Below are 19,582 nucleotides of genomic sequence, written 5' to 3'. Positions count from 1 at the left end.
GCAGGAGGAGAAAGAGCAAGAATATTTTAGATTTCTTCCCTAATTTCTTAACTGTATAAAGCACTAAAATAAGTTGCAACATGCAAACAATATGTCAGAAAGAAAGCTTTGGCTTGACAGGCTGCAGGGCGCGGGATAAAATAAAATTGTGTTGTTCTGAAGATCTGAAGTACAGAATGTAACATGTTTTAAATACTTTGTTATTCTAAAGATCTCCAAATGTTTGGACATTTTAGATGAAGCCTTAATTCATTCATCCATTTAAGTTAATGGCATGTTTCTCTCGTTGACCTCTTGCGTGAGTGAGCAGAATGCGCCTTTCCTAACAGCACAGGAGGACTTCTAGCTTGGCTTTTCAAACTTGCAGTTTGTGCTGGAAATAATATGAATATAGGGAGCAATTCCCATTGTCTTCCTTTTCTAAATAGTGCAGTTAATTTTCATTTTGTGGTAACAAATGTACTTTGCAAGGTAGGTACCTTTCCAAGCACTTGCAATTTTGTTTTCCATCTCTAGTTAAGAAGTCCTCCTTTCCAATCGGCTCTAATTTGATGATGATGAAGGACGAAATTCTGCTTCCAAGAAGGCTTCAACTCAATCCCAGGTTACTTATGAGTGTTCTAATTCTCCAGGGCCATGCCAAATTTCCAATCAAAGGTTTAGTTTTCAGTGCTGAAGGATATCTTACACTGAGAAGCTGAAGCAGTGAGGGGTTTGACAGAAGCCAGGGGTGTATCTGACCTGAGATGACAAGCAGCTGTCCAAAGCTATGCTCGTATTGGCCTAAGCCATAAGATCTGAACTGCTTTGTCAGCTGTCATACCAATTCACATTTACAAGGCAGGTTTTTAGCTCAGGGAGTTCATATTCAAGTGGCTTAATGACAGTTTGGATCATCCTTTTTCGTTATGTTCTCTTTCACCGTACCAATACTAACTGGGGGTGTCAATCACGGATAAGTGATCTCTCCTGCTTAAACTTCAGCTAGGTTGCTAGTGGTGAAAGGTTGCAAAGAAGGATTTAGAGCAGGCACCACCACATCGTGAAAATAGCGAGACATTAGCCGTTGTAAAAATGGTTGGATATTTCTGTGGTAGATTTCATATTTCTTTGGATCCTGTAAAACTGCAAAACTGAATTCAGAGTCTAAATATAGAAATTGAGTCCCTCGTTGAGAGTGTTTTTGGAATCACTGACTCACAAATACAGGTAGACACAAGTTCAAATTACAAGCGTAGGGCTTCTAAATATTGTTGAAAACTCTTAAACATGAAAATGCTCGGTTCCTAGTATTTCTGACAAAACCTCATTGTTCAGCATGCTAAACAGGCAGTCTCTATGGAGAATTAGTTTGCAACCCTGTTATTTAAATTTGCAATATACCCAAGTAAATGCTATTTAAAAGGGTAGCTTAAAGTATCAGAGGCAAGCATGACAAATATTTCAGAAGAGCATTCACAGACTCTTCTATGATCACAGGCAATTGCCAGTTTATAACCGGTTGCTAACACAGATCCCTATGATCGTAATTGCTGGTTTTCAAGATCTGAGAATCCCAAACATATCCTAATTTGCCTAGTGCCTGCTTCCTATAATTATATTAATAGAAATTCAACGTCATAATGAGAAGATGCAGACTACAGTGGCAGGTTTCTTCTGAAATGTAAGATGCGTTAAATGGTTTCATGTTAAAAAAAAAAGGTGTTGTGTTAAGTCTAGAGTATATACAGTGGAGACAGTTGACTGCTCTTTCTGCCCAGCAACATGGAGCACTCTTTTTTTTGTGATTAGTGATTGTAATCTACTAAAAGTCTCATAAATTATGATTTTTTCATTTATAAAGATATTTTTGCTTTTCCTTTTCAATTATTTTTGCCTCAGTTAAGTGAATGCCACTTTAAACATGCGTGTAAAAATGAGTTTGTCTCTAACCTGTTATCATCATACATTGATCATTATGAAGTTACTGCAGGCAGAGAAACAGCTCAGCATCACAAATCTCTACTTAAATAACAAGGAAAAAATAAAAGGGTGTTCACCAGATAGAATTAATCTCATCCAACGTTTAATTTTTTGCTTTCCAGACAGTCATACATGCGCTAGTCACCCGTGGCTCTCTTAAACGTTAAAGGATAGAACCAGGCAATTTTAAATCATGAATCATCAGACCTACCTTACACACCTGCATCACGAGCTGACTCATCCTCCACATTCATTTGAGTATTTTCACTTGATTCCCACCAGCTACTAAAGAATCCTACAGTGATTAGCTCTGATGTAGATGTTTGCATTGCACATGTTCCCATATAACTTGACCGTTGTGTATTTCCTCTAGCAGGAGACTGATTGCAAAGCTGAGATTCCCACCACCCAAGTTTTGGTGTTCTGTGGAAAGGGCTGAATAAAAAGTAGGAGGTAGTTGTGAGACTACTGAGGAGGGAAAGCGTGTTGTTGATATTTGACTCTTCTGGTTACTGGTAAAGAAAAGCTTTTTCTTCCTGAAATGAAGCAGAAGTTCCTCTACAGAAACGTTCCTCTCACTCATGTGGAACCAGAACATTCAATGGTAAATCACTGTATTGTCTGCTCACGACATTCCCAGTGAAAGTATGGATAGGATGTGCCTTTCTCCTGTTTCAACCCCTCGGTGGTCAACATGGGTAGAATAAAATTCCCCAACTCAGAGAGGAAGAAGTAGGTTGTTATCAGAATCTTCAGTCTGTGTTGTATTAGCTTCAAACAGCAGTAGAAGAGATCTCACTATCCACTAACAATTACTCTCCACTGATTTAGGTTTACTCCAAGATTATCAATCATCTAGCTCTGCTGTCTATCTAAACCAAGCTTGTCCCAAGTTGGCCAATCAAATCTGATTATAAGAAATCAATACCAAAGATGTATAATAAATTAATAGCAAAGAGTTTGGGGCTCCCCAGTTTAAGAAGGACAAGGAATTACTGGAGGGAGTCCGGTGGTGGCTACAAAGATGATGAGGGGTCTAGAACATCTTTCTTATGAGGAGAGTCTGAGAGAGCTGGGTCTGTTCAACCTGGAGAAGAGAAGATGAGAGGGGATCTCATCAATGTTTATAAATATTTTTAGGGTGGGTGTCAAGAGGATTGACCAGGCTCTTCAGTGGTGCTAAACAATGGGATGAGGGGCAATAGGCACAAACTGAAATACAGGAGGTTCCATCTGAATATGAGGAGGAACTGGAACAGGTTGCCCTGCTGTGGAGAGGTTGTGGAGTCTCCTTCTCTGAGACATTCAAACCTGCCTGGATGTGATTCTGTGCGATCTGCTCTGGTGACCCTGTGTTAGCAGGTGGGTTGGACTGGATGATCTCCAGAGGTCCCTTCAACCACAACCACTTGGTGATTTTGTCAGTACCCAACACATCGTGGAGCTACCAGTCTGGGATTCTGTGAACAAAGGCTGCTTTGCAGACCAAGTAGCATGTAGAGAAAGAATCAATAATGTTTTCTTATTTCTTGGCTCAAGCTTGAAGCAGAAGGTTCAGGAAACTGTCCAGACTTGGTCTACTCACCAGAGTATGAAGTTTCTTAAATTAAACCTGGGCTTCTATACCATTATCAGCAAAGTGGATCAAGTTAGATTCAAACATTTCCAGATGATCAATGGATACTTGGTCCTAGAGATTCCAGTGCTATCTCTAGAAGGTTTAGAACTGAAATTTCAGGTGCTTCAATACACTTACATGTTTCCTGAGTTTTAATGGTGGGTGTGAGCTCCACCTTCATGGAGAAAACACTAGAACACACAAGGAAAATTGGGATCTTTTTTTTGTGTTGGATGGACAGTTCAGATCATAAGAGTAGCAAAAAATACAGGCAAGTCTGCCTCAGAAGAATTAATTTACTTACAACTCAGTTAATAAAATGGTATAATGAACACAGCTTTAACAAAACTTTTTAATCAGTAGTTATCTCCTGAATCATCTGTACTGACATTGAAGAGTTTTTCTACACTGCGAACATGTAAGATAGTGTCATTTCTTATTTTACACAAGTTTCTTTAATAAATGACAGCAAGATAGGCAGTTCTATCAAAGCACTGATTAGGCACTTGGATGTCCGAGATGTGAGAACAAAAAGTCCTTGGCATTTGTGACCAGAAATTTGGTGTGATACCAGCATATTCACACATTTACTGCTGATCTCAATTTCAACTTTTCCAGACTAAAAAAGCATCATATAATCTTCTTGACTCACTGCTAAAATTGCTAAACTGCTAAAATATCTTTTCCAAAGACATACGATATCCCATCATCTGATCAAAATCCAAGCAGATATTGAAATTCCAAATAAATTAGTTTACCAACACTATTTTACATCTCTCCTTCAGTTTTTACTGAAAGAATAAAATAATAAAGCAAGTGTAAAACTAACTAGGAGTATATTGAGAGCAATAATTCCCTCCCTTAGGCAAAAGATGTATTAGCTGACTGCCTTTTAAGCGGAGTGAGACTGCAGTAATATTGCAGCAAAGCATAGAGTTTCCCATGAATATTTGTTTGGCTCATAAAGAAACTATAAGACAACTCGTTTTTCCTTTGAATCAAGGCAGAAGTTTGGAGCACTGTGTATATTCGTGAAAAAATCTCTGTTCTTGAAAATTCTAATTTGGTAAATTTCTAAGGTCATATTTGCTTGGTTAGTTTAGAATGCAATGTAATTATTGATTTTATTCACTAAGCACATACAACGGAATGTTTTTCAAAACAAACTGCAGGTTTACAAAATTATGAGCTTTCTTCCCCAAAAATTCCTCATCAGTCATGCACTTCCTGCTACAATCAAAAATATATTAAATTTCTTCTTCATTAAAGTAGAGCCCACATTGTGTCTTTCAGAAAGCCCCATCATGGTCAGGTCTTATTCTTCATCTAGCACTAATGACCATTCATGAGGAAACAAGCAATAAAGGAGAAGCTTGATTTAATCGTCTTTCAGGAGTGTGAATGTAAAGAATAACTCTGGGAATCCTAAGGAAATATCTTGATGAGAGATTTTTCTCACATCCTACATGAAGAAGTCACATGTATTGGAAAAGAAAATATTGGTGAGATTGATAGTTCCCTGTTAGCAGCAATATACCCTAAACTATCAAGTATATCAACTTGTCATTCCCTTCCTCCATGTCTAGGTTTGACTTCTTAAGCCCCTCATTGGAGGAGTGAACATCTACAGATGAAAAGAGATGAAGGTTCAGGTGCTGAGAAAAGCTTTTCTCCAAGAACTTGACTTGTTCTTCCTTAAAACTGAGTTTTAGAAGATCAATCAGCATGGGTGGACTCTAGGCAGGAGGCTATCTGTTGAGTATGGTTTGTATCTGGTAAAGATATGGAGATCCAGCCACCAACAGGTGCACTCAGCACCTTCTCCTATCCAAAGATCCATAGCAACTTCAAGCCAGCAGTAATGCAGTTTTCTTCCTCTTGTACTATGTGACTTTTCTTCCAACATTTCAGTTATGGTCACAGTTTTAAAGGACATGCAAACCCCCCTCAGTTTCTACCTAAAGAGTAATGGGAGTGCTTCAGGGAGGAGACAGCCTTCAAAACCCAAATAGCCAAATGGCGTGGGGAACATGGACTGACCCTACCCTGCCTGTATGGTCTGCAGACCCTGCAGTGCTAGCTCAAAATGCGTAAGCTGGACTTTTGAAGAGGAAAATAGAGAGCTTCAACAGGAAAAGGTGCTGGAAATGGCAGGTTGTAAGAAGATGTAAAATTTGGTAAGTGTCACACATCTGAGAAAAACAGGTTACTTGTCAGTGTGTTTCTTGCACTTGGAACATGTTTAATTTTCCACCACTGGACTGAATTGTAAAGGAATTGCTGAATTTGCCTGAGGAGAGTTGTGTGTATACAGGGAAAAAAAAAAGATTATGTTACTTTCTGATTAAATAGGTGTTTTTGTCTAAGCTGAAGAAACAGAAGTCTGAAATTACAGCATGAGATAGTCTAAAGCTTTGGAAATCAGATAAACTATTAAAATTATTAGGTAGAATTTCAAAAGTGATTTTGTAGAAAGTAGACAGGAAAAAAAAAAGGAAGCAAGTGGTCAGACTTGTTGGGTAAGAACAAACCAGTGACAAGTCTGTATCAGCCCTCACTTTTAGATCTGATGAACAGTTTATTAATAGCGATGCCAATAAACACTGAGTGGCTCAAGGGTCAGCAGAAAAGAATCTTCATTTGGGAGAAACGAAGTTTGGTGCTTGGATACCAGGGCTTTTTTTGAGGTGAAATGATGCCATTATACCTGAGGCTGTGCAGCTCTTGAATTTATTAATCTTCCTTTGCTATTTCTGTATACAAGCACTTAGGAGAATTAAAGGTGTTATTTCTTGTAATAACCTGTAAGCCTGTGGATATCTCTGACTTAATTGTACCTGCGTATTGCCTATGTGTTTCCTAGGATGTAGAGACTTTGAAAAGCCTTAATAAAAGAAGCCAAAGCCTCCAATGAGTCACAGCTGATTAGTCATAGGTGGGATTGGCTTCTAAGGGTTGGCTGCCCTCTCGCAGACCTGCTCTTCAAACTCCTCAGCAGTTGTCATCCTTTCTCCCACGCTGCCCTCAAGAGTGGGAAGAACTCAGTAAATATCCACATAGTCACCTTGCTAGCCTCTAAATTCAGCTCTCAAAATGCCTTGAGAAGAAGGAAAAAACTCTATGGGGTGAGTCTGTTGCTGCGTTATAATCGTTATATTTTATTACAACAAAAGCATAAGTTATCTTATACTGTTGCTGTTGATAATTTTGCAACATATTCTGTTCTGTCTTCTGTGAGCTTTCCAGGACAAAGACAGTCATACAAATGCAAGTTTATATATTGCCCAACAGAATGGTTTCTAAGGTCCATCTTAGACATAAATAGCACCAGGCAAAGCACCATAATAGCATGACACTGTTAAGTTGTGAGCATATGTGAGGAGTATATACTTTAATTAAATCTGGATTATATATGGGAGCTGTATCAAATCTTGCAGTACATGAAGAATAAACCTTTTCCCCCTGATAATGGTCCAGGCAGCTGTTTGGAATTGAGCAAAGAATTCTGAATTCAAATAATTGTTCAAAAGAACATAGTTAGTTCAAAAACCATCTGCACACAGTACAAGAAAGGTTTTGCCAGTGTTGTCAGCTGTGACCAGTCAGATTGGAATGGAGGCAGCTGGGCCACTGAGACAAATAAGCATTTTTCACAGTATCTTCAGATAAAACTCTTCCTTCTTAAATTTCCTTCTAAGTTTAAAATTAAGAATGTTTACCTCTACCAAAGTACCTAATCTTTGAGAGGGGTGGAGCTCCTTTCAGCTGCAGGATCAGGTAAATTACTTGGGCATAAGGACACATCTAGTTTGGTTAAACATATTAACATTCTTTTTAAGAAATGAGACTGCTCGCACAGAAATGGTGTCCTCAGTGCCTATAGAAAATGACTTATTAATACCAAAACCACATGGTCATATATACTTCCCGAATTATACTACTGCTGCACCTCCACCAAGGAGACCAAAGATTCCCTTAGTGGTACTCTCCAATAATAATCCAGCTTATCCAATCTACTGAGTCTTGTTGAGCTCTGCCTTGGCCATGCACTCAGAAAAAAAGCCACGGTACTGGAGGTGTCCACTAAGTGGGATAACTGATGCTCTGATGTCTGTTATGTGGGACAACTGATAAAAACCTTTATAACTTCCTCTGTTACATTCCCAAATGTAAGGAAAGATCATCAAAAGGAGTCAACTGGTAGTTACGTGTAACTATCCAAGCCAAATTCATCATGTTCATGCCAAATATTGGAAAGAGTTTTCCCAAAGGAGGGCATATGTAACAACGCAGAAAGAAGACGGCTATGGATTTCCCAATACTAGAAATCAAATAAAGAATTCAATATAAATGTTTCTGAAAGGCTCAACTATATATTTATAATAAAATCACACAAAAAGGCACTGAAATATTGTTTGCACACAAGTGTTCTGATGTTCAGCAACTACATCTTTAATCATAAACACATCTATTGACATCTGATCTGATTTCCTTCATGAAGTTATGCAGAAAAGAGTTGGAAAAAATTCAAAATTTTACTTTTACTTGTTGAGATGTAAACAAAAAACAATGGAGAAGGTATACAGCAAATGTCATTGCCTCGGAAAGAGGTTTCTTCAGTATCAGATGTATAAAATTATGAAATTAAATTAAAAATTAAAGAAAAACATAACATTTCAAGGACTAAAATTGTTTTGAAGTGGCAATGTAGCTGACAATAGAGGTATTAATCCATAATTACAGCAAATTATGGGAGAAATGAGTAAAAATTCATGACAGAGCCATCTTTAAAAAAAATCTGTGTTAAGAGGACCCTAAAGGCAGTGTTAACATACTTATTTAGTATATACTGATCACAGTCATGATTCCTAACAGCATTAAAGGGTGTTAATCCCCAAGACAAAGGGTTCTCAAAAATGAAAATGTATTAATAACTAAAGGCCAATCACTACCAGATAGTGCTGCAAACAGTTGCATAGATACTTTCTAGTAAATTGGCAAAGACATGCCCCATTAACTGTTGCAAAGAGGGATTATATTGCTCTCCAGCTGCTCAGAAAATAAAGATCTTGCAGCTCACTGTGCAACATGCCAAGAAAAAATCAAAAGCTGTTGGCTGTGTTGTTTTTGACTTATTAACTTATGAATGTCTCTCCTGGGTGTTAGAAAGGAAAGGTTTTGACCAATATATAATCAACATTGGTGAAAATGTCTATCAAAATGTTATAACTGATTGAGAATGGTGATGGGAGTGTCCACAGGTATTACATCTCAAAGCTGGGTTCAAACAGGGAGACCCAGTGTCACTGTTTTTCCATCTGGCAATTGATCTGCAATCTTTAACAAGAAAATGGTAACACTGCCTATCGGTAAGGAAATCTAATTATTTGATTTTATTGAGCAAATCACTTGAAGGTTTGAATGACATCATTACAACTGTTGAGTCTTCTTGCTACTTGACTGACCAAGACCCATGGTAAGAGAGCTACAGGTTAATAAGCCCATTCACAAGTGATTTTCAACCAATGACTCTGAAGCCTGGAAGGTAGGCACTGAAGACATGAATGTGAGAGAGCCAGGCAAGTATGGAAAATACTTCAGTATCTGTTTGATCTTGAGTTGAAATAAGCACACTTGGAAAAAAACTGAGACCAGTAAGGTACTTTTGAGGCTACTGGGGAAGCTCTTGCTGTTTCATATGTTCACAAGCTCAAGATTCATCTAGCTGATCATTCACATGCAAGGGACACTCCTCTCCATTCTCATCATCAGTATTTGAAAAGCAGTAAAGACACCATTTCCTTGCTTGAGTACAAAACAATCTTCCATATGCCAGTAGTAGAGATGGAGAGCTGAGCGTGACAAGACCTCCTAAATTTACTCTTAATGTGAAAGCTGCTTGTCACATGCTCCTGCCCACTCTGGTGACACTATGATCCACTAGACTTCTTAGGGGAGAAACAAGATTCCAGGAAGACATAGAAAAGCTATTTCTGACTGCTGGAGACATAGAGAAGGAGAAATGTGGTATTTCTGGACTCAATGCACTAGTAGAAACATCCAAACCATCACTGTGTGCTAGCAGTTCTTTTGATTTAAACCAGCTTTCCCAGTGCCTGAAAATAAACAAATAGTTCATTCAAACAACAACTTGAAGATAAGGCTGCAAATGGGACATTTTGAAAATTTTCCAATTAGCATTGACTGGACTCCTAATCACAGCAGGATGCCTAAGTTCAAACTGTTGATAGCTGTTGAATTTTAGGTAACTTATATCTCACCAGGGATTTTTGGAGTTGGAGCAAGGACAATGCTAAAGTGATTCATAGACAGTAACTTTCACACCTGGCATATTTTAGGCATCTGCCCAGCTGTGAAGGATGCCTGTATTAAAACGACAACAATCTGTTCACCAAAAACTCGAGAAATACACATGGGTAGACTATCAAAACCCTCATCTCAAGGGTGAACACAAAGAACTCAAAGTCTGTCTTGATATTTGCGAAGGAAAAACTAATTCACTTGATGAGCTTTGCTGTCTATTTTGAGAAAAAACCTACAGCAGTCAGGGATGCAGCTGGAGTTTGGAAACACAGTATTTTGAAAGAAAAAGTGACACTAAGCAAAGGCCATCAAGATCACCACCAAGGTCAAGTATTATTTGCTTTCCTATCACAGCTAGAAACAGTATGTAACTAACCACCAGTCATTAATGACACACAGAATTTCAGGAAAAAAAGAAAGTGAAGCTGGGTCTAGAATTTAAACAAACTTTTGGGGGAAAACTCAAAATTCCACTGGGCAAGGCTAAAAGCAAATCAATCTTACTTTGCAGCTATCTTTGATTTGTGCAAGAGAAAATACTTGCGTAAGGATGTCCAGAGGTTCTTTCCAATCTGATATTTTAATTGTATCTATGAAATGCAATGTCATGGGGAGGGAATATAGACATGAAAACAAAATTGCTTTAGTTTCACAGTTATTACCTGATTCCACTGCAAGTCACTTTTAAGACATTTTTTATCTTAATTTCTCATATTTCTAAGTGTATTCTTAGCTGAACTTTCCTGGTTTTATTTTGCTTAATTTTGGATTTTAGCACATCCTTATTATCTTTTTACTGTTTTCTTAATTGCTGTTTATACTTTTAGCCTTAGTGTCATCTCAATTTTGTTTTCTTTGAGACCTAATGAAATTTAGTGAGTTAATCTTGGGGTTTTTTTATGTTTCAAGGTAGTAAAAAAAGATTAGATCATTAGAAAACGTGATTGATTCTCTACACACCTAAAACGCAACTATGAAGAAGCAAACCCAGGAATACTGTCACAGCTGAAAGGAATGTTGGACTACATCTGGATGTTGACAACTAACTTTTTGGTAGAAATAAGCTGCTTTTGTTTTTAAGAAACAAAAGTAAAGGGTCAAGGAAAAAAAGCAAGACATGAACTTTTGCAGTGGATGGTTCCCTCTTGCTCAAGAGGGTTTTGCATCCATGTATTTTAATTTTTCAACTTTTATACAGATTTCCTTTATGTGAAGTGGCTCTTCTCTCCCCCAACAGTTTTCCCAGAAAGGAAGGACCCAGACCTATCAGGATTTTTTTCACAAATTTTCTTTGTGTCAGTTTAAAACAGGAGCTTTGTAAGACTGGATTTTACAGCTTTGCTTCCTTTAAACTGCTTTATTTTCTCTGAATGAGAGTTATGGTAAGAAAAGAAAAAAGAGAACCGAGAATTTATGTTCAAGAATAGCAAAGGAGACGTGAAGAGGATCCTTCAAATTCCTTTTAAACTGGCCTATGCCACAAGAGAATTAACCAGAGCTGGAAATACAAGCCATATATCTCCATATATGAGATCCAGCAGTCAGTTTCATTCTGTTTCTGTCTCTCATTTAAAATGCAAGCTCCAAAGACAGTTTACCTGAACAAAGGAAAAGATCAATAAATAACAGCACTGAGACTGGATGGATGTTCAAAGAAGCCTTGAAATCATTAGTATTTCTTTTCCATTACTTTGACTACGGACAACCTGGAGGGAACTTGCCTAGATCAATATCCATGAAAGTAATAGTAGTTTTGAGCTGTTGGAGTCTTGTTCGGGAATTGCCTCTTATTTCTTTCAATTACTGAAGTTTGTAAGCCCACACACATAGGAGGATCAAAGCGTGTGAGAGGTCTGAGTGGAAAACAAAAAAATCTAATTTACCAAAACAGTTGCTCGGGGTTATGGTTGGAGTATGGGAAGTAAATGGACCAGACTCATCAGCACTGAAGAAAATGAGGTATCTAAAAAGAGAGGAAGGACTTCCAAGTCCTGAAGGCTTCACACACCTGGTGAAGATCAGACTTAGATATTCTAGAAAGGATGTGTGCAGTTATATTTCAGTGTTGACTGTAACTGAAAACACAGGAAGAAGCTGCTGGATTTCAGCAGTTGCTCTCTCAAGATCAAGAAAAATCAAGTCAACCTGGAGAAGGCTTGTAGAAGGGCTGGGAGGAGGGAAACAGAATGGAAAACCCACCATGGGAAGAAGCCAAAACAGTTTTGTTTATTGAGTCCATTAAAATGCCAAACTGAAAGGAAGGTCTGATTGCTATCCATTAATTCACTGGCTAAAATTGAAATCACTAGTACAATTAAGACAGTGTAGGAAGAAGAACAAACATGACCAGTAATATATTTGGGTTGGAAATGAGAAAGTTTTTTACCATTTTAGAGTGATGAAGCTCTGGAACAGCATCCCTTTAGGACTTGCAAAAACAATTAGTTTGCAAAATGATAATAAGCTAGTAGGTCTCACAGATCCCACAAGAACCGTAGAAGATAGGAAATACATTCAGAATGATCTGAACAAATTAAAGATATGGTCTGAAATAAATAGGATGTAGTTCAATGCAGGAAGATACTACTTTTAACTGAAATAATCAGCTGCATGAAAACAAAATCAAAGTTCCTTGCTGCAAAGTTCTGTAGAAAACGCACATGGAAAATAAAGTGGATAAAAGAAAGTATGAGTCAGCTTTACCAGAAGAACACACAGTTCTTACTGGGATGCCCACAACATTGCTGTCACTGTAAGGTATGTGAAGAAAAGCATCCTGCTTTTCTCAAGCTCTGTGAATGTCCCAGTCACCAGTTCAGACACTGTGACTGCAGAGGTACATGAATAATTCAAAGTCTCAAAAAAGGCAATAAGAATAATGAAAATTTTAGGAAACAGAGCTTTTGAATAAAAATCCAGAAGAAATCAGTGCAGTTTAGTTTTAGGGAAAACAGCGTCGTTTCAAATATATGTAGTCAATGGAGGGTTGAAAAATGTGATTAATCATTTTTTCTATTATTATTTCTCTGAGTATTAAGATAGGCATCCATTAGTTTATTTGGCATTCACACCAAGAAAATATTTCAAAAATTCTCAAAACAAAAGAGTAACGTTTCTTAACCAAACTGCACACATAGTGGGAATATATTTTAGACTGTGCTTATGATGCAAGTAAGACACACTGAAAGAGTTGTATCTGGAGTAATACATCAAACTCGATACATATCAAAACTAGCAAAAATGAATAGCTGATAGATTCCCAGAACTGAATAGTCATCATCAATGAAACCATTAGTTAGTATTGGTTATGCAACAAAACAAAAATAAAATAATTCCCCGTTTCTCAGGCTGGTCTACAAATAGAAGTAGCCCTAGAGCTCTTGTGAACATTTCTATACAGCAACAAGCAGCTATCTAGCTTCCTCTGTCATTTCTAATTAATAATATCATGAAATGTACTTTAGAGGTTCAATGGCATGATGATTAATTACCACAAAGTAAAAAATCCATGTGTAACTGATCTCTAAGTTCCTATGTTAATTGCAAACCTGCCACTTGAGGGTGTTACAAATGTTGATTTCTACTGTTTCAGCTTTTCCATTTGGATATTTCAGCATTACTCACTATCGTGGTATTCAAGTATACAAGGACATAAACTTATTTGACAAGAAAAGTTATTATACCATTAGGAGGGGAATTAGGCACTGAAATAGCCATGAAATGGCCCAACAGAAAACAATGTTGTTGTTAAAGAATCTCTTTCCAGCAATGGAAAAGCCTGGAAGTTAGGAATATAACAACAAGAGTGCTATTTTTTCAGTGAATATGTGGATCTTTTCACTGTTGCTCTTTCTGCTTTAATTTGTCAAGCAAGCAGGTCACAGGGAAGAAAAAAAAATCAAGTATTGTGGCAGAATGCAAACCCCCCCTCTCTCTCCCCCCCCCCCCCCCCCCCCCCCCCCCCCGCCTCCTTCAGTATGGAGGGAGTAGGCACATCTCCCTCTCTCTGCTACTTGAGGCTGACAGCTTCTTTTGTTTGGCCCAGAGCACCCTGGCCAGGGCCATTAGGAGAAGGGATTGCCGAGGCGCCAGTGAGCCGCTGGGCACCTGTGACCGGTGTGGGGGATGTTTGGAGGCTTCAGGGGCACCCCACACACGGTGTGGGGGTGCAGAGAAGCTTCTGGAATGCCTACAGTCAGGTCTGATCAGCCAGTATAAAAACGGGACTCTCGTCGAGACTGGGCCCATTGTCGCCAGTCTCTCGGAGCACGAGGAAGATGCTGCTGCTGAGAACCCCACTCCCCGGGATGGAGACCCCGCTTGCCTTGCCGCCACGGGTCGCGAGTGTAACTTTATATTCCGTGCACATTTGCACGCGTACTTTAAATTATTTCCTCGCACAATCGCGAGTGTAACTTTATTTCCCCGCACAATTGCGAGTATATTATACATTTATCCTCGCAGAATCGCGAGTGTATTTTCCTCCTGTGCTTCCACATAAGCACGTGTAGTATTCCATGCACATTCGCACGTGTAAGTAAATTAACCCTCGCAGAATTGCGAGTGTATTATAAATTTACTCTCGTGGAATCGCGAGCGTACGCTTTACCTGTATCTCTTTAAGAATAATCCCGCACCGTGTTCAGGCAAGTGTGTACTCCTCTGGGACTCGGGGGTGGTTCCGGCATAGTTTTGGGTGAAGCCACGTGCATGCACTCTGTGGACCGCCTGTTGTACGAGTTGCTGCCTCTTAATAATTTTCCTCAACTGATACCCGAACCTATATTTAAGTCACTTTTGGAGTGCTAAAACCCTGTTTAATAGAAGTTGTTTTGGACTCTGTTGTCCCTTAAATTAGCCTCGGGGTGCCTCCGTGACAAGTATTATAGTAAAACAGAACAAGGATGAGATCACCCAATGTGCAGATGATGTCATACCTTGCATCTTCCCCGGTCACCGCTTTATATTCATAATATAAGCATAACCTCAGCTGTGCCGGGAAGAGATGTGGTGGCCTCGGGAGTAATTCTGTCCCTATGAAAAGCACAGCAATTTGTGTTACGGTTGGCATTAGGGAGTGCAGAGCACCAGGACTATTACGTTGCTCTGCTCAGTGTGAAAGAAAAGGTAATTTGAGTGGGAAAATAAAATAAAAAAAATCAGTTCAACCTCTGAGAGCTAAGTATGTATACAGAATACCAAGAGGATTGACAGATAATAGGATTAGAATGACTCAGAATGGTAGACCTTATCATAACTTCATATTCCACCCACATAAATGGGCCAAACAGCTTTTTTGCTGGAAGCCCAGAACACTTGTACCATTAGAGATCAAACACCTTTTTGGTGTGTCTTCCGCAAAACTTTCAGTACTTACATCAAGATGCTCAAAAAGATGAAGTTTTCAGGTTTGTCTCTTGGCTTTGCTTTATTTATTTCCTATGTGCTTTTTTGACCTCATGAAAATAGTCTTCACTAGCCTGTATGAATATGCTCAAAGATATAAGAAGGTGGATGAGAAGAGTCCTTCCCAGTTTGCATTTGAGTCTGGCAAAGGTGTAGTAATTCAGAATTAAGCTGTAAGGAATAGATACCAATGACAAGGACCATGTTAAGACCAGAAGTTACCTTTATGCAGCTTTATACGATCTACAAAACACAACCAGAAAAATTCATCTTTGCACACTAAGCCCTGTCGTATTTCCATTTCCATTTGTCGTATTTCCATATAAGTCTTCCATGTAAGACTAAGAAGTTTAGTCTTGAAATCCTCATTACCAAGACAATCCATCACAACCTGTCACATTTTTTTTCCAATCGTTGTTCAACATTTGGCATTCAAATGTCTGGGGCTGGTTTTGGAGCAGACAGAAAACTAGAATCTTCCTCATCACAGGAATGAACACATTTTAAAGCACTCGGTATTTCCAAAATTAGAATAAAAATTCAGGAATGGGTGGGCATTACAGATTTTACAGTCTGAAAAATTACAGATTAAATTGTATTTTTTTTAACAATAATAAGTCCATTGCTGCAATTTGTAGGTTCTTTTTCAGGTCCTCAAACTTTTGCAATAGGTTTCATCATGCAAGGTGCAAATGTAGACACAGCCCACCAGTGGAAAAGTGCCTCATCCTACATGCAGGTAAGTAAAGAGACCAGAGGAGAACTAGGAAATAAAAGAACATAGTGCTCCTGGAAAACAGGTCCTGAGAGGCAATGATTCCCAAGAGATTACTGACAAGTCTTCAGCTGCCTTGCAACAAAAATCAGTTGTTCATTTCAAACTGAAATATTTCCGTGTCAGTCATGTTGACCTGAAATACGGAGTTTTAGCACTCAGTTTAGAATTCTGGTTAGAAACATGAATTTTCAGCAAAATATAATTTTGATGATATGTCATTGGGAGGAAAGGAAAAAAAAAAAAGGAAATCCCTCATCAGGCCTTCACTTTTTGACATAAGAATTGACTAGAATGAACCTTCCATTATTGGTTCTCGTCAAACGTTTCTCCTGTTGTAACAGGACCAAATACAGCTGTGTGCACTCACCCCAAGGCTTCTCAGGAACGTCTGCCCTGTTTTCTGCTATTATGCAGAAAAGGAAGAGAAATGCCAGCTCACTTCAGGAGACATTTTTTATGCACTTTGTCTCTCACCTGCGAAAAAAAGTGTGGTTGGGATCTAAACAGCTGTATATACCTTGTCTGTTAGCTTGTTATATGGCATTGTAAGATACTTTTTCTCTTTTTATTTTAATTTTTTTAATTTTTTTTTTTTTAGGAGGGAACAGTTCATAGAACACAAAAAGAAAAAAAAAAAAAGAAGTTTTTAAGTGTATTGTGCTCAAAATACACAGTTCTTGTGTCTATAACATTTTCCTTGCTGAGGGCTATAAAGGCCTTTCAAACATATTTGGTGGGTCGTATAAACATACACTTCAGTGTTATTTATAATAAAGAGGAAAAGTTCACATGGCTTCAGGCTATAAGAAGTGAAGTCTTAGATTTATCTAGACTCCTCTTACATGTTGATTCATAGTTGAAGTCTCCTAAGAAGGACACTATGTTAACCACATTTCTGCATTAAAGATGTATTTTTAATGGGGATTTTATTGCACTATTTAATTGTATAAGACACTTCTATATAAAATAAATACATAAGTTGGAAACAAAGTAATTCCTTTACTTTTAGAACAGACTTTGGTTTCAGCTCAAGTGTTTAAGATTTTGGGATGAAGACTCTAGTGATACTGATGAGTGTCACTGACAAAATTAACTATGTTTCAAGTCTAGCAAGTGTTTTCAGAACAAATAACACAGGAGTTAAATAGAAAATGTACCAAAATATGACTGCTACATATTATTATTTGACCTTGTTATTTACAGTAAGGACATTTGTAATCTAATAATGCTGAAAATCTTTGATAGACTGTCACTGCATCCTTCCAACACCAGTTAGTCATGAGAGGCATGTGAACTGACTTTCTGGAATAAACTTCATTTCTCCTGTCTTTATTCATCCATGTTTATTTCATGGTGTATTGTAGAGCTTGCCCAAGAAAAAGAAATCACATGAGAAACATTAACTTCAGTGAAACACAACTCCAAAGCAGAGCAACAGCTATTGCCTATAGACAAGCACTGAACAGAGAAACAGATGAAGAAATACAGTGCAGGTAAAGGTACGTTTCGTAGCTTCATTTAATTGAGGTCTTATTTATAATCCAACCTAAAGTCTGGATTATAGAAAGAAGGAGCAACTCTAGTACGTAACGTGCTCCATAAGGACATTTTCAATGGGGAGTACACAGTGCTCATCAGTTTATAACTGGGTGTGTTAAAACAGCAGCAATATTAACAAAGGCAAAGAAAAGCATCCAACACCCAGTGGAGAAAAACGGCAGTCTGGTTTCCTAGTTTGCAAAACCCACTTTCAGAAGGTCGTGTGAGGCGATTAATAATTTTTAGGACTTTTCTCCTCTGTGAAAGGAATAACATTTCTCACCGGTTGCCTTTAAATTATTGCCAGAAGTGTTCTGAGATAAGGGAAAGAGATGCAATTACACAGCTTTATTATTATTTATACCTTTTTTATGCTCTTTAATTTCAGCTCAAACTTCTCATGCATTTTATCTTCAGAAGTCTGAGTCACTTCAGCAGCTCCCTCCAAGATTTATACCTTTCCTGACACTAACAGCCTAATTTTACCTCCATGAGAAAGAAGACTTACATAGAAACTGATCTCCAAAAGCATATCTCAGGATTTAGACATATCGAGCTTTCAGAATCTCTTCTCACCCTGCCTTCAAGACACCATTTTATACAGATACTTAAGAAATCTGAGTCAGTGAAAACTATCCTTAAAAACTCATGGTTCATAGGAGTGAGGAACAGATTCAAGAGAACAGAAAATATATCAGTATGCATTAAAAAAGGAATCAGAAGTACCTGAAATGCCCTCAGCCTCAGTTTCTGGAAATAGTGGAATCATTAAACATTTCATAAGCACTTACATCATAGTAAGGTGATAAAAATATGGTCAATGTGTAACTGTCAAGAACAAATTGTGTTAAAGCAACCTCATTTCCCTCTCTGACTGATATTTTAGCCTACATAAATGAAGAGAAAGAAGAAAGGGTAACAGGTCATAAAAGTTCTTCATACTGCCCTGGTTTGAACTTCTCAAACAAGTTAGGGAATATGGCCTATATTTTACATCTATTATTCAGAAAAATCACTGCTTAAAACCTTGGAGGAGAAGAAAAGGACATCATTTTGGTTTTCTGTAAATGAGAGGATGTTTCAGGTGGAGGTCCTTGAGGATCTGTTCTGAATCTGGTTTTATCTACTATTTCCATTGATGTCTCGACCATGGAAACACTAAGTAATCTGAAAACGTTTGCAGCTTGCAAGTTAGGAAAAAACAAAAAACAAAACAAAACTCTTGAGAACAGAACCAGAATTTTCAGCCACTTTGGTAAACTTGACAGGAGTTCAAAAAACCTCAGGGTGACAGGCAATTAAAAAAAACCCACACTTGTTGCAAAAGTCAAGCAAGGGGAATCATGAGAAATCATGTCTTTATAGGTGTCCCCTCCCCAGCAGACTGGGCCTGAACACAGGCAAAATAGAACCAGAATGGAAGTCGGTGAAAAAAGTAAAATTCCAGTCCAGACTATGTTGGTATAAGGTAATTATTGTTCTCTGTTTGTACAGTGGGGGCTGCAGCTGGAACACTGCCTTCAGATTTAGACACTGCAGTTGAAAATTTACTCACACTTGAGAGATTTCAGAGAAACTTCTTAAAAATTAGAAGAGGTTTAAGAGCATGATTTGTGGAGTAAGATCGGGTAGAACCAAGTTTGTTTAGTCTAGAAAAGAGAGGGTGAAGAGCAAAGTTTCAGCTTTTTGATAAATGAGGTATTGTTATATGAATGAGACTCTTCAACATTCCTAAGGAGAAAGGGGGTGAGAATGAATTGGTTTAATCTACAAAGGCTGAGGTGGTAAAAGTAGCAGAAAAACACAAATGCAATGATAGTGAAGCAACTTCAACAGTCTGAGGAGGGTCAAAGTATCTCCTTTAGTGGAGAGTTTAAAACAGACCTTGGCAAACATGTCAAAAGTAGATCCAGCTCTTCTTGCTTCTGCCTCAGAGTTGACAGCAGGCCTAGATG

At 38.1% G+C, this 19,582-nt stretch overlaps 1 protein-coding gene and 1 long non-coding RNA gene across 2 annotated transcripts in view; one reads left to right on the top strand and one right to left on the bottom strand.

The window, feature by feature from the left end:
* The window catches only part of MAVS (mitochondrial antiviral signaling protein), a 670,207-nt gene that overhangs the window by 229,422 nt on the left and 421,203 nt on the right, over window positions 1-19,582 (bottom strand). The gene's annotated exons all lie outside the window — the stretch shown is intronic.
* LOC139827888 (uncharacterized) lies at window positions 15,999-18,841 on the top strand. The gene is made up of 3 exons (XR_011739011.1): window positions 15,999-16,049; window positions 17,453-17,587; window positions 18,016-18,841. It is a non-coding gene; the product is annotated as an uncharacterized lncRNA (long non-coding RNA).

This window comes from Patagioenas fasciata, chromosome 4 (genome assembly GCF_037038585.1).
Source record: "Patagioenas fasciata isolate bPatFas1 chromosome 4, bPatFas1.hap1, whole genome shotgun sequence".
Classification (NCBI taxonomy): Eukaryota; Metazoa; Chordata; class Aves; order Columbiformes; family Columbidae; genus Patagioenas; species Patagioenas fasciata.
This window is presented reverse-complemented; position numbering and strand designations above follow the sequence as displayed.